Source organism: Mugil cephalus, chromosome 21 (assembly GCF_022458985.1).
Source record: "Mugil cephalus isolate CIBA_MC_2020 chromosome 21, CIBA_Mcephalus_1.1, whole genome shotgun sequence".
Lineage (NCBI taxonomy): Eukaryota > Metazoa > Chordata > Actinopteri > Mugiliformes > Mugilidae > Mugil > Mugil cephalus.
The window spans coordinates 8,741,548-8,756,676 of record NC_061790.1 but is presented as its reverse complement, the minus strand read 5'-3'; the positions used below and the strand labels follow the sequence as shown (position 1 = coordinate 8,756,676).

The following is a 15,129-nucleotide window of genomic DNA, read 5'->3' as shown; positions in this document are numbered from 1 at the left end:
GGGTTGAATAGTTTCCCGATGTTATTATTCAATTTCAGGAGTTGAAAACTTTACCAGATTTCTGCATGTTCCACAAAAACAATCTTTACAAAGGAAGATAATCTGACTTCAAACCTCCACCAGAAAAGACGCCCGTAGTCCAAGAAACTGTTCTCAAACTGAATCAGAACAACCATAAACACTCCCTTTACACATTCGCCTCAAGACTATTACAAATTTCTTGGCATGATGCCACAGCGTGTGAATTAATTTTAAATCCAATTTTAAGTATCCTGCTGACAAAGACACAGAGAGGGGAATCTAAATGAAGAAAAAAATAAACTTCTCCTAAATAACGGATTAATCTACTTTTGGTCCAGCGGTCTCAAGCTAAATAATTCACAAATTGATCTGGGCAGAAAGTGTCAACAGATGCTTAAAAGTAAGTATATTTATTAATAAAACATGGCCGTGACGCTAACAAATGGGGGCTCGTTGCTGTGCTGCATGATTTAACTGTGGTTGCAAAGCATGCGCTGTATGTGGACTGAGAACATTATATAAGACTTCCCTACTGGCATCATTAGCTGGTTTGGACCAGAATCAATATTTAACCACACCACATCCAGCTCCTTTCACATTTCCTTCCCAATCATTTATTATTCCTGCCCGTCTTTCCTCTCTCCCTCCTTCATTCATATTGATTTCTGACTCTACCGTGAGAGATTTAGTCGGTAGCTTGCACTTCCTCATGTCACACCGTCTCATTGTAATTAACATTTTGGATGGTGGTGCGGCCTTTTGAGTTCATGTTTTCAAACTTTTTTTTTGTATTTTAAGCTTTATTTTCTGAATATATTCTGAAAAATACTAAGTCGTTCCATAAAATATTAGTTAGAGAAGAACAGAATTATGTTGTGGAAGCAGAAGCAGAAACAGTCTATGTGAGGAAACCAAAAATTTCATGCAGATGTGCATTTCAACACAGTTGCGCAGCAGAAGTTTCTTCGTTGACATCTTCTGGCAGAACGGCCGACCAATCAGCTGCTATGTCGGTATTTCTAATTCCAAAATTCCCAAAACATTTTCAGGTCTTCTGTGTATATGTTTCAGTCTGCCCCTGTCCGACCGGTTGGCTTTCTACCCGAAACCCAACCACACAACACACAAACATAGTGCAAGCTCAGCTCAACCGCTTTCACAGGAATTTCCCCCCTTTTTCGGCACACAGGATCCTGCTTACACTGACAAAATATGAACCCGGTGGCAGCGTTGAGCCACAGAAACACAAAACGAAACACAACTTGTATAGTTTCCTAATTACTTAACAAGGTTCACATGGCGACTCAGAAAGCGTTGGTCAGACGTGGGGATTGCGCTCTCCAACAAGTAAACTTGATGCTCATGTGGAAGGAAGGGAGAAAATCTTTCCGTGAGTAAAACGGTCACGGTTGTTTGAATCTGCCCAGGTCCATTCAAGCCTTCGGTTTGTCAGTTTGGAAACAAACTACGTCCTTTCTAAAACCCCCTTTACCAGTTTGACAAAAGAGGCCAAATGGGGTTAAGTGATCAAAAGCTGCAATAACATTTCTCAAAAAAAAGTCTGTAATTGGCATTGATTTAAAACACAGGTCTTCAACAGGAGTTCCATGCCCCCTAGGGGATACATGGAAGTACTACAGGTTGATCTTTGGTTGATTGGACATTTATATATATATTTTTAAATTGCCCCCCCACAATTTTCCCCTTCGAATGTCCTACTACTGCACATGTTTGAAATAAAAAACAAAAAAAAGAATATTTGAACCTGTGTATTATTTGAATAGCTTAATATTGAATGCAGAATTATAATAATACTGTATACTTAGAAATAGCACATATAGGAGGTAGGGGGTCCCTTAAACTACTTGATCAAGAATGAATAAGAAAGACAAAAAACCTGGCTAGAAAAGGGATGCCAGGTGTAGGTACTGCTCCATGAATCATTAATCATCTAAAAAACACAGTAGTCACCTTTGCTATCCATCTAAAATATTTAAACCATGTCACGCTCCGGTTGTGTTTTCGCTCTCTAATTGGCTGACTCAGAACCTCTGAGGTGGTAAAAAAGGGCTAAGAGGTTACCATGGCGATGGCCCAGCGCTTGGCATAAGCCGCGGCGATGGTCGCTTCAGCCTGACGAGACCTCATTACGGGCTGGTGGGGAGTCCTGTCTGAAATCTCTGGTCCAGACGGTCACTCAGACCTAATTAACACACCTTCCTGACTCTCACCGAGCCAGTGCCTCTTTCGCTCACCCGTTATCCGCGTCCCACCAGATCTTATCTGTGTCGCGCCAGCCTGCAAGCACAGACAACAACAAACAAGCATACATCCATGCTGATGAATTAAACAAATGGAGCGGTCGGTGGTCGTTAGCTGTGCGGATTTAACGACTGTCCTTCCAGTTTAGGTTAGAGGTCAGCCAATGCGCCACTAAAGAGCCTGCTCCACTGGCCCCCTTACCCTTCTGGAAGAGTGGAGCTTCTCCAGAGCCAAGAGGACTCAGCGGGACCAGAAGCAGTATAAAGGTTAATAGGCTCACTGAGATGAAATACATGTTGTGTAACAGAGAGTTTGGGCCACAGATGGTTCTGTTTTAGGCAAAGACATATTGCTGAATATATTCTGTGTTTGAGATTCTTTTTATTTTTAAGTAAAAGGAGAAGGCTCCAGTATTCACATTTGAGAAGATGGAACCAGCAAATTTAGTTCAACGCGTCCGTGCCATATCCGTAAAAATATACACTTCCTCTCAAAAGCCGGGATTAATCGAAACAACTGGCAAGTTGCAAAAGGGAAATTCAACAGATAAATCCTAAAGCAGGGCATCGATCATCAGAGGTATGAGGTCCCTGAGTTGGCACAGATGTTTTGTGCTGCAGGGCTTAGTGCTGAGCCCATGCTAGCTTTAAAAAAAATAAATAAATCGACTTTATATCCTGCGGCGCTAGGCTGGCATTAAGCCGAGACCAGTGTAGTATTTACCTACCTGATATTTTCCTTCCTTCTTCCTCATTATATATACACCATCTCCTCTCGCACCATCTCCCTGGCATCTTCAACATCGACATAACCATGAATGCACCTCCCAGCTAAATGCAGCGAAGTGATTCCTAACATGCATATTGAAATTCATTTTGTCATTTGCAATGATGGACGCAGAGATGGGTAGAAAAGTGGGCTGGGAAGCTGTCTGACGAAAGTCCCAACTGGAAACGGGATTTCATGAGTGCGCGGTAGGTGCCGCAGACCAACGTAACAGCCCTGTTTCAATCAGCTTCTTGCTCCTCCTTTCTCCCCACACACACACACACACACACACACACACACACACACACACACACACACTTGTTCCCTCCCCGTGTCAGAATCCGGAGACATACTGAAAGACAGCTGCAAGATGATCTGGTCCAGATGATCTCGGGGCAGAAAAAAATATAAGCACATATGGCTTGTAAAGAGCAGATCTGAGATTTGAGCAGAACTATTTAAAGCTCTCTATATCATGTCTGAAGGGGCGTTAAAAGCCTGATTCGGAGCTGGCTCAGCATATTTTTCTAGGAGGTATTTTACCTCCATGACTCTGGTCCCGGAGGAGAAATGTAAAACATAGCAAAACCAACCCACTAGATGCTTTGAGATAATATAATCCAATAGTTTTTTTTAGTTAATACAGTGTTGTTTGCACTAAATATCAGTTAAAAACATCACCAAAAGCCATATAAAGAAATTAACAAGATACAAATACACCCAGTGGGAATAAAATAAATAAATAAATGACACATTGCCGAGAAAATGATTAAACGTTCATGCTGCCAGGAAACTAATAATAATAATAAACTTTACTCTCAGATAACCGTAATGCAGGTATACACACACACACACACACACACAAAAACATGTTTTGCCTCGAAACTATTCCAGAAATGCCAGGTGAAATGTACATAGAAAACACCTCCACTCACCGTAGCCTAAAGCTCAACGAGACCTCCAGGGACAGAGCAAGACAAAATTTAACTGGGAGTGGAATAAAAGGAGCCCGGCTTAGACTTTGCCCCCACATTTAGCCCAGTCATAACCTCAACTAGACGTCTGATTCACTGTGTTTATGCACGCCATTGGCTGGCAGCAGAAAAAAGCCAAGGACATGTGGTGGAAACATGTTTACAGCGGTAGCCTGGCTTAGGCGGTGACGTAATGTCAAAAAACAAAGGTGGGAAAACAACGTCTGGGAGTCCAAAACAGGGTGAAACATGAGAACACAGAAACAAAATACCAGCAGGAGGATAAACAGAAATTGGTTATTAATTAAGAAACTGATAGAAAATGGTTACAGGAGGATGTTTCACTGGTCCAGGGGGCAGGGAAGGGCAGGGAAGGGCAGGGGGTTTATAATCCACAGCTGGAGCAACAGCTCCCCCTGGGGCAAAGCACTGATAATACACAAACCTCTCTAAGTGAAGTCAAGACAAGACAGTGTTATTTGTGAAGCCCAGTGCTGCAAATCAGAAAGGCTGGACTTCACGCAACCTGTCCCACCAAGTACCAAAGGATTATCCATTTTGCGGCACTGGAAGCCAAAGAGTGAAATAAACTCATGCCATGAAGTCAGAGCCACACTCTGCCCACTGACATTTTCTGGTTTTGTAAAAGCCACAGGCACTCCGAAAGAGAGATATTCGATGTAAAAGATGAACCGCAGAGCTTCCATGCAGGTAGGCTACCAGAGCGTTGCACATTAATCTCTATACTGTCTCCTCCTCTTCATAAAACACTCGGCGCATACTGTGTTTTATGTGTTTACCAACCTTTCCTTTTACAACAGCCATTAAACACCCACCTGTGAGTTAGACACGCCGGCAGAAAAGTAATTCTCCCACTGGCTCATTACTACATCAGATAAGAGATCACTACTTATGCGCACACGAACAGGTTCATGCGCACGTGTTTGCAAACGAGCACATGCCCTATGTACTGCGCTCACAACACACAGCGCACACATTCCTGATCCGTATCCATGGATGTGGTTGGTGCTCCTATGATTATTTTTCCATTCATGGCTGGTAGCACAGCTGTCCTAGGAAGAGGCAACCATTCATTTAGGGATTAACTGTTGCTTGAATAAAAAAAAAAAAAAAAAAAAAAAAAAAAGGGTTGGACGGTCTGACAACCTGGACAGAACAACCGTTCTGAGGAAAGGATGAGCTGTGTCCCCGTGTTAGATAACGTCAACAGAGCCCTGCGGCTCAAAAAATAAGAGTGTAATGGGTTTAAAAATCCATGAAAATATTCTGATGAGAAGAGCAGGCCGCAACCCGGACATAGATGCCTATGTTACCCACTAAAAAAAAGCCACAGGACACATGCTCCATTCGCCAAAAGCCTCAAACCCCTGCCCTTACTTACAGGAAAACCTACACTTTCAAATTTTATTATTTAAATTACAGCTTACAAAACTGACCAATTCAAACTGTTTCATAACAGTCTCGAGTTTAAAGATAAACTCACTGAAAGCATGTGTATATATACTCTGTCCAGTCTGAAGAATTAACCTCTTAACAGAATTGCAAAGGCAACATTTGCATGAGCGGTGGTCTCTTTATTCCCTTTCACTGGCACAGTATAGCATACCTCACACATTACCGCTTGTAGAAATGTATGACAGTAAGACACCATGCATCTGTTGACACATTTTTCATTTCATATATATATATATATATATATATATATATATATATATATATATATAGCCAGAATACTTCCTGGACATTCAAAAACATCACATGTTGGATCAAATTTGCATCTGTGGCATATCACATAAATATTTTAACATCGTCGACATAACAAATGCAACCTGGCACGCGGCCTTACGCAGACATTACCCAGCAAATACAAGAATGAACAGAATGTTGAGCAATTTCAACCTGGCACTGACTGCGACATCTCACCACAGATGGGCTCCACAAGAAAGGGACCTGGTCGTCAACACGCTGCTCTACGGCACCCCTTGTGGTCAGCATCTCCAAAGTGCACCTTTAATATCGTCCACGCTCATGCTTTAAAATAATGAGGCCACATTTTGATCGGCACTGAGAGGTCAAATATAGTTGTCCAGGTGTGGCAGACAGTTCTGCATGCTGTTATGCTATTTAAATTTACATAAATATTAATAAACATTGTTTTACAGATGTTCATTCCGCAATTAGCTAGTGAGTGCTAACAGAATGACAGCAGTTTAGTTTAGTTTTCTGTAAAATTCTGCAATTATTTTCAATTAATCACAACAATTCGTTCTAAGGACAAGCAGTTTCAGTTATAAAAAGTGAAAAGGGAAACCTCTTTTGTTGGGAGGCTGGATTTTATGCAGCGTAACTGCAGGCTGTTTGCCCAGCGCTGCTTTGAATATTCCCAGCCCTTGGCTTTGTTAAACATGTGTGTCGAGAGCGACTTTTTATGTATGTCAGGAGTCTTTATCGCGGTGCACGCTGGTGATTTGTGATGTCTGTGAAGGATCAAATGAAGGGGTCTAAGGGGGGCTCAGGGCAGCTTTAGTTATTAGCAGGGACGCAGAGTGTGAGAAAGTCCTGTAGGCGAACACTGGCTGCAGCTGATATGAGTCCTTTGGGACTTCCCCTTTGCTGAGGTCACCCCTCGCTCTCCAACACTCGTACATCACTGCTGACATCACCGCTGATGCTCGCCAAGCCGTTGCCACCGGCAACACTAACAGGGAAAACTACGTGTGCGTGAATGCTTGGCGTTAAGCAAAATCATCAGATTTTATATGTGTTTTATTGAGTTCAGAGTGACGTGTCATACAGCACCACGTAAAAAGGTAATCATCCATAAAAATACACCTAATACATTTAAATATACAAAACTCCATGTGTTCTGTGCATTTAAGGCCATGATGTCCGCCTTACATTCTTAGAAACAAAAGTAAAGCTTATAGTAAAGCCCCTGATTAACCTATGAAGTGCTAATCTCTGTGGTACGCACATGTGTGTGTATATGTGTGTGTGTGTGTGCCCCCCCTCCCTGGTCTCTGTGCCAGTCGATGGGGCGGCAGTGCCAGCAGTAATCAGAGCTCTTTGTATCCACACACACACAGTCGGGCTGTAATCAGGGAATGTTCTTTTTTTTCACTATTAGTGATCCTCTCATCTCCACAGGATGTGGAACCTGCGACATGGTTAAAAACTCGGATTTTCCTGCAGATTTATACCTGGCCTCTGACTTGTTTCAAGATGGATTTAATTAGGTTTCAGAGGCGGCTTTTTATAGTAACGGCACAATTGCACAAAGTAATAGCAGAAAAAAGATGACAGGGTGGAGAGGTAGTGCTTCAGGAACAAGCTGGGAGCGTGTGCGGTTTTATTTTACACGTGATTAATAAATATCACATTAAAGTCCATGTATTCAGAATTATATAAATCATCAATCTGATATTCAGTGCAATGCCCATCGATTGGTCCTTTATAAAGCCAAAACGAACAAATGAAAGGCTAACATGGTTTTCAGTGCGTTTTTAATTATACTTTTCATGGAATCATTAATTCAGAAGCTCAAACACACTCTGATACCTAGTTACAGCTGAAGAGAGATGAAAACAGCAGAATAGAGAGAGGTACAGACAGCATAAAAGGGGTTTTTGTTGGCAAATAATCTAACTTGCGAATGCTTTACTTCACAGACCCTGTGCAGAGCGAGCTATTGTGCTAATCAAGAGAAATCAGGCTGTTGAATGAATGTTTTTTGTGCAGGCTGACGATTATTTGCAGTGACATTTTGGAAAAAAAAAAATAAGAAAATTCTTGCCCGCAGGAGCATTTCTAAGTCTATACATGTCTTGCTCATTTTGCATATTGTTACCCAACTTGAAGCTGCATGCATGCAGGTCAGGGACCACGTTACTTGAACCCATGTTCGCGTCTGTCAAGTCTGTTACGGTGTGGAACGTATTGGCTCCTCGAATTGAACCTGATCTATCTGTCGTGTGTGTGGGAAAAAAATAAACATGCTTGGACATTCAAAGGAAATACGCTCCAGCAATGTCTAACAGGAGGGAGAATGTTTCGCTGTAATTGGTTCCAGCTGCGGCGATGAATGGCTGTAAAGGCGAAAACCCATGAAATTGTTTACGGCGAGACTCAGCAAAAATAAGAACGATGCTGCACACATGGAACAAAGTGCTGATATGATGTGCCCAATTTACACATGTGACATCTATTTCTAGTGTGGGTTACAGTAACGCGTCACATCAGCTCTGACTCAGACCCCTCCTCTCAAATGCTGTAATCCGCCTTGCGTGGCGCGAAGTGACTTTGACAAATCTCCGATCTGGGGTAATGGAAGGGCGCGCGCGAGAAGCACTGCGCATGTGCCGAGATAAGAGCGGAAACATGAAAAGGCTCAGGTAGAGGATCAAAAACGGGAGACGGATAATCTCGAGGCGCAGCTCGGGAAAGGCTCGGCCGTCCTAAAATAAAAGAGGCAGGGAGAATGAGCGACAGGGAGGGGGATTAGAGGATCCTATATGGAGTTCCTTCCCCGCATATGTGTTCAATCTAGCCCATGGAGCTCAAACCACCTTATAAAATTATAAATACCCCATATGGATGCAATGGAGCGTTCATTAACCCATTCATGTGGTTGAGTGGAAGTGAAATCCCCCGCTTCAGGTTAGGGTGTAGTGTTTATTGCAAAATACACCCACTAGGTAGTTGATTAGACAATTGAAAACAAATGCATGTAAGAGTCCTGCACTAAAAGCAACTTTGTGACTGTTGTAGTGTTCAGTTTATGATGAAACACCGTAACAAAAGGGTGTTTCTGTTATTATGTAGCCTAGCCTGCTGACTAAAATGGAAATAATGGAGACACGCCAACTACCATAATTTTCCTTAAGCTAGGATCTTAGTGCAAGACCGTTCATGATTCATAATCTTGAATAAAGCCCATCTTTTAAGGGTCTAAACAACCTTTAGGTTTCCCCCAACACTGCTTCGTCAGTTTACACTCGCGTACGCCTCCCACTGCGTTGCTTTCTTTGTCATCAGTCGTGGCCTTGTTCCGTCACTGTGAGATTCATTGTTGCGCCAATTGTACCGGGACCACTGCCGAGTGAGCGCTATTACCAACACAAACTGGAGCTTTCTAACCCAGCTGAACGCATTTCACTCTTCGCTACTCTGATGCGTCGGCTGGCACCCTGACAGTACAGCACGCTGCCTGTTGCGCCAACTGACACTACCTCACTGGCCGTGGTCCTCGGTCTGCTTGGTGACACGCTGATGTAATGCAGGACACGCTAACTTGGCTGACATCAGACCACTGAGGTGAGCGCCGCACTTTTGATTCAATCGCTGTTGAAATGAATCTTTTTAAGCATATTTAAACACACATTTAATCTAAGACACTGTACAATTCAGACTGTGAACCCATCCAGCAGTGACCTAGGTCAAACCCCATTGTAACATCATCCTTCTTTGTCCATACATCACACAGAGAATCGGGATTAGCTAAGAGACAGAAATAAATTGAAAAGTAGCGGTACGGGCAGACACCGACCAGCTGCACTGACAGAGGGAGCTGGCTGAGTTGCACAGCCACATATGGCAGAAACTGCACAGTCAAACAATTCCTGGGAGGCTGGGGAGGAAATGAAGGCTGGTGTTTTATCACTGTCCCGATCGTTACCACCCCGAAACCCGCAGATCACGCGCAAGAACCCCCCCCACCTCCCCTCCAAACCAGATGTGAAGGGGACTTTCACCACTTTAAATAAGCATGTACACGCTGCCTCGCCTATATGGCGTGATATCCATGATCTCAACATACACCTGCTGCTGCCATGGCGCTTGGCTCTGCCCTGGTGCGGATAAACAGGCGCATGAGTACTTGCCCAGAACACTGGAATGGCAGCTGGCGTGTACAGTTTCATGTGGCAGAGAAAATGAAAAAAAAAAACCCCCAAAAAACACACACATACAAAAACACACTTTTTGATGAGTTCTTCATTATGATTTCACTGTTAGGGAGTCGGACTCCAGCGGTGGACTGACGCGCTGGAAGGTAGCGGAGTAAACAGACTGAGATAGACCATGACGTGCTTCGACAGCTTAAGCCTTGAGCAAATATTTCATATTTAAAACTTGACACATGGTTAGGCTCCTAAAGCCCTCGATGGATCAACTGCACTCTTCTTCTCTGAGCTAAATCAGAGCAGCTCAGTCATTTTAATGCTGGCAACACAGACGCATGTTTATCACGTGAGTATATGCACTAGGGATGGGGAAAAATATCGATATCGCAATATATCGCGATACTTTTGCTTCCGATGCAATGTCAATTTTGAATGTCTTCATATCGATTATAAAAGAAACAGAAAAAATCAATGCTTTGGGCCGATCGTGAACGACTTCCGCACCTCTACGACTACTTTTTCTGAACAAGTGCAATAAATTGGAAATGGATCATTTGGATTAATGTTGTTTTTATCATAATATCGCAATAATGTATTGTATCGTGACTTAAGTATCGTGATATATATCGTATCGTTAAGTCGACACCAATACCCACCCCTAACATGCACCCATGTTCAATTCTATATGTACGTTCTTATTATTATAAGTACACATATGACCTTAATAAGTTCTTGTTAAAGACTCCTCCAGTGTGTGCGTGTGTGCGTACAGTGTGTTTCCTCTCATACATCAAGCCATCACAATGACATTGTGAGGTTTGGTCTTCCTGCGCAGAGGGAAGTCTACTTGGGGAACTCTGGCCTGAGAAAACACCCCTTCCTCCAATTTCTATCCCTCTCTCCTCTCTGCTCCCCTCCATCCACGCCTCCTTCCTCCCTCCATCCGCTCCCTTGTTTCTTGTCAGCTGGTGGGGAGATCCAGATGTTGAGGGGAGGGGAGGGGGACTTGGACAGGAAGGGGAGAGTGGGAGCGAGGGAGATCGAAATCCACATCCACCTCTTGTGACAGACCTCATTGTCCAAGGCCGTTCGGACTGGGCCCTCAGACACATACACACAAACAATTATGTGCACCAAACAATGGAGTCCCTCTAGACGACAAGGCCCGATTGTGCGTGTGTGTGTGTCCTCCCCGATGTGAGCGCATTTAAAGACAAAACAAATCAATGAGCGACATCTTGCAGGAGATTTGGCGTTGATATTCCAGCTAGCTTATTTACCAAGGCTTTTGGCCAGGCGTGAGGCTATTGTTCTTATCCAGTGAGTGGAGAGATGAGGAAATCAATAAAGACCTGAGAGAGGGGAGGGCAAACATCCAGCATCCCTCTTCGTCTCTTGTTTCTGTTTTACTTTCCTGCCATCTTTACTAAATTCCCACATCCATGCAATTGAGTAGAAACAATTAAGTCCCACTGACACGCTCACTAAGTTGGAAGTAATTGTTGAGAATCACTCAAGAAATGAAAACACACAATGGCAAACACATGTACACCACACACCCACACAGCATGGAGCCATATGAATTAAGTTAATAGGGTGAGTCAGCAAAAAAAAAAAAAGAAAAAAGAGCTATTCAGTAAGAAACAAGAGACGAAAGGCTCTCGCTGCCGGAGCGTTTCTTTTGCCAACTTACTCAACACAAAAGCCTCTCAGCGTTCTTTTGACGGCGTGTCACTGTCTCATTTAACAAAAAATCTCCTACTGCATGTATCACCTCAACTTTCACTACGCTCGCAAAAACAAAACATCTGACGAGAGGAAACAAAATGAATGAGACAATTCTTCTCTTCAAATAGAAAAAACTAAGTAAAAAAAAAAAAAAAAAAGAATGTCAGTACTCACCGCGAGGCTGCCAAACTCTTCTCCAGTGAGTCCTTTCTGCTGCGGCGCTAACACAGATCAGCTCTTTGAGAACGGCAGCAACAAGTAGTGTACAGTGGAGAACAATGCATGTCTGCCGGAGCGAAGCGTAAGCACAGCGGAGACACAGAGAGGTCCAGTCATCGGGCTGCGCAGCTCACATGGGACGTGGAGAGGAGGGGAAAGGAGCAAGGGAGGTTTTTTTTTTTTTTCTTGCTATAGGATAGTCGGCAGAAACTCGGACTTGGCAGGGGGGGAGGGATCTCATCCTTTGCTCCGCATGTCTTGCCCTTTCTCCCCCCACCCAGCCAACCCCTTTCTATCCAAAAAAATGTTTCAGCAAGTCTCATATTTCTTGTCTGTTTCAGAATAAACTCAGGCATCCTCCCTCCCCCTTTTTTCTCATTTGTTCCTATACACACTAACACCCACGCGCATGTAATGTCTCTTTGTTGTCTCTGTTATTCAGTTATGAATAGGCTGGAGGCTTCTTTAGAGGTCTCTTCCTGTGAGAGTCAACGATGGGCAAACACAACAGGCATAAGCGACACTCATAACTCATTTATGTCCATTTATGAAGCGACCAAGCTGACTGCAAAAGCCGAGGACTCTGCTACGATCCTCACACATGTCATCATAGCAAACGGAGAACTAAACGACAGGGCTACTCAGGCTTTAGATCCATCTCTCGTTCTACTGATGTCGCTCGTTTTTTTTCTTTTCACTAAAAGGGTTCGATTCACGAGTGGCCCAGATACCACACTGTACTGGGAGAAAGGAAGAAAAGGAAAAAAAGGAAAAGAAAAAGAAAAGAGTAACCTGATGCAGCTAAAAGCAACAATTATTTGAATGAGTCACTCAACAGTGAGGTTTTTGGGTTTTCTTCCATGTTAATTCGGGAGAGAGAGAGAGCAATCATCCTATTTTGGAACACTGCACCTCCCGAGGACTCCCAGAGGTCATGGGAGAGGAAGGAGGAGAAATGAGAGGGAAAAAGGCGCAGAAAGCGAGAGAGGGGAACGGCGGAAGGGCAGGGGAGGACAGAGATATGGGGCTTGGACCGGGTCGGCTCCTTCTCCTCGCCACGAATTCACCCGAGCAGGACTCGGATTAACACGTCAGAACCACAAAAAAAACAAAAAACAAAAAAAACACAGGGTACACCACTGATGGGCAGAGAAGGAGAAAGAGGCAAACAGGAAACAGAACGCTGGGAAACGGGCACACTTGCACCGATCAGGCACAACATTAAAACCATTGACGGGGAAAGTAAATAACACTTGACACTTGACAATACAATGTTCTTTTGGGAAACCACACCACGAGACACCCTCAGAAGGCCTACGTCCATTCTGTAATGAGTCAAAGCTATTTTGGAGGCACAAAGGAGACCTACACAATATTAGGAAGGGGTCATTATGTCTGATCGGAGTATTAACGGAGGGGAAACAGTGCGAGTTTTAAAAAAAAAACAAAAAACAAATGCTGGTTGGAAGTTGGATGGCCCGTGAGGACTAGTTATGCAGCATTCATTCCAACTCCCTCCATTAAATCTGGACAGTTCCAGTGAAGCAGCCCAGCTCTGTCCAAACACCACGGGCGCACTCGTATCAATCCGGTGACACCACGGCCATCCTGTATATATCCTGTATAAACTGGTTTTACAGCTGACCTGCATCCTGTTTAGTCCTGCCGTCACAACATTTAGAGAGGGAAACAAAGTGCAAAGGTCCGTGTAAACACACAGGGAAGGAATTACCCCCAAAAAAAAAAAAAAAAAGAAGGGGGGGGCAGAAAGAGAATCTCAAGGATGTGCGGCGTGACCAAATTATATAAACGGGCTGTTTTCGAGAGTGTATACACATACAGATGAAGGGACGTGGCCAGCATTCTTTGTTCAAGTGGTCAGACAGCATTTCCTGTGTGTGAAGTCAAATAGTTTCGATGTTTGAGGTCGGTATTTTATACTGAACCGTCGCGTCAGATCGGTCAGTTATAATTAGAACAATGAGCTGCTTTTAACACAGCTAATGGAGCCCTGCAGCATTTCATGTACATATAAACCTTTTGAAAAAAAAAAAATCATTATCAAGAGGGTTTTACATGTGAACGCAACACAAACACATGCGCCGTTCACAGTGAGGCAGGTCAGGGACATCAAAGAGGCCGTGCATTCCTCTGTAGCTGGAGCCCGAGGTATTATACAGTTGACGAGCCGGCTTTGACTGCATGACTGCGCAGGTCACCCTAGTTCTGAGTGAACGTAGTAACCTGCGAGCTAAACTGTTTAACATAATGGTTTGTCCTTTTTTTTCACCCCCATGCATAAGATAATACAGTAGATCAACTGCTACAATTCAAAGTGCTCCTAAAATACACTGCCACGATAAAGTTACGCCAAACTCAGACTCAGGAAGAAGACGACGCCCATGTCATTGTATTTCCCGTGCTTACTTATTAAGGTGTGCCTTAACCCTCCCCCCCCCCCCCCCGTCCTGCTCTTTTCCTTTCAGTCATCCATCATTCATAACAGGAACCAGGGGTACAAGGAGCTGAAGCTTCCAGAGACGAGCACTTACTCCCCGGGTTCCTCTAGCATCGTCCATCTACTTCCCTTTGACCCTTTTCATCCACCCCCCTCGACCCCTTGCATCCCTCCATCCATTTCTCCTCACATCCTGACGACGCATTAACGTCCATTCATCCAAATTTCAGTTGATTTACCATCTTCTGAATATCAACGTTTTATTTGTTGGGTTCCATTGACTTACATTCATTTCCTTGGAACGAACCGTAAACCAAGGCTTTCTCATAAAGGTTGACATCACTGGGATGTCCCTTTGGTCACCCGGAGTCACTAAGATTTATGTCCTCAAGACATGAGTAAAACAACCACACACGCACACTAACACGCACACACACACAAAACTCATCAAAACCCTCTGAATCAATTAGCAGAATGTAAATAGGCCATTCAATTACTTTTAGCGCCACGCTTGTTCCTCCTGAGGCAAACAATCAACTAGCAGACACAAATTAACTCTGAACAAGAGTACTTGTCTAAAGTCTGATCACCCACCAGCAATAGATAACAGCAGCAGGGAGAGCGCTTACGTGCTGAAAGAGCGCGGGTATATATATATCCAGCCCGAAAGATTATGTCCGAAAAGATATGCATATTTTTATTTTTTTTAATCTGAATTGGAGTTAGCAGCTCAAGACTAAAGGGGGAAAAAAAAAAACATTCAAATTCATCGCTGTAT

At 43.6% G+C, this 15,129-nt stretch overlaps 1 protein-coding gene across 4 annotated transcripts in view; it reads right to left on the bottom strand.

The window, feature by feature from the left end:
* sash1a (SAM and SH3 domain containing 1a) overlaps nt 1-15,129 on the bottom strand; it is a 155,486-nt gene that overhangs the window by 54,880 nt on the left and 85,477 nt on the right. Inside the window, exon 1 of one of the 4 annotated variants that reach the window (XM_047573823.1) lies at nt 11,849-12,237. The exons of the other annotated variants lie outside the window; for them this stretch is intronic. The gene's annotated coding sequence lies outside the window, so the exon portion shown is untranslated. Of the gene's footprint in view, nt 1-11,848; nt 12,238-15,129 lie in introns of those variants that run through there. 4 annotated transcript variants of the gene reach the window in all.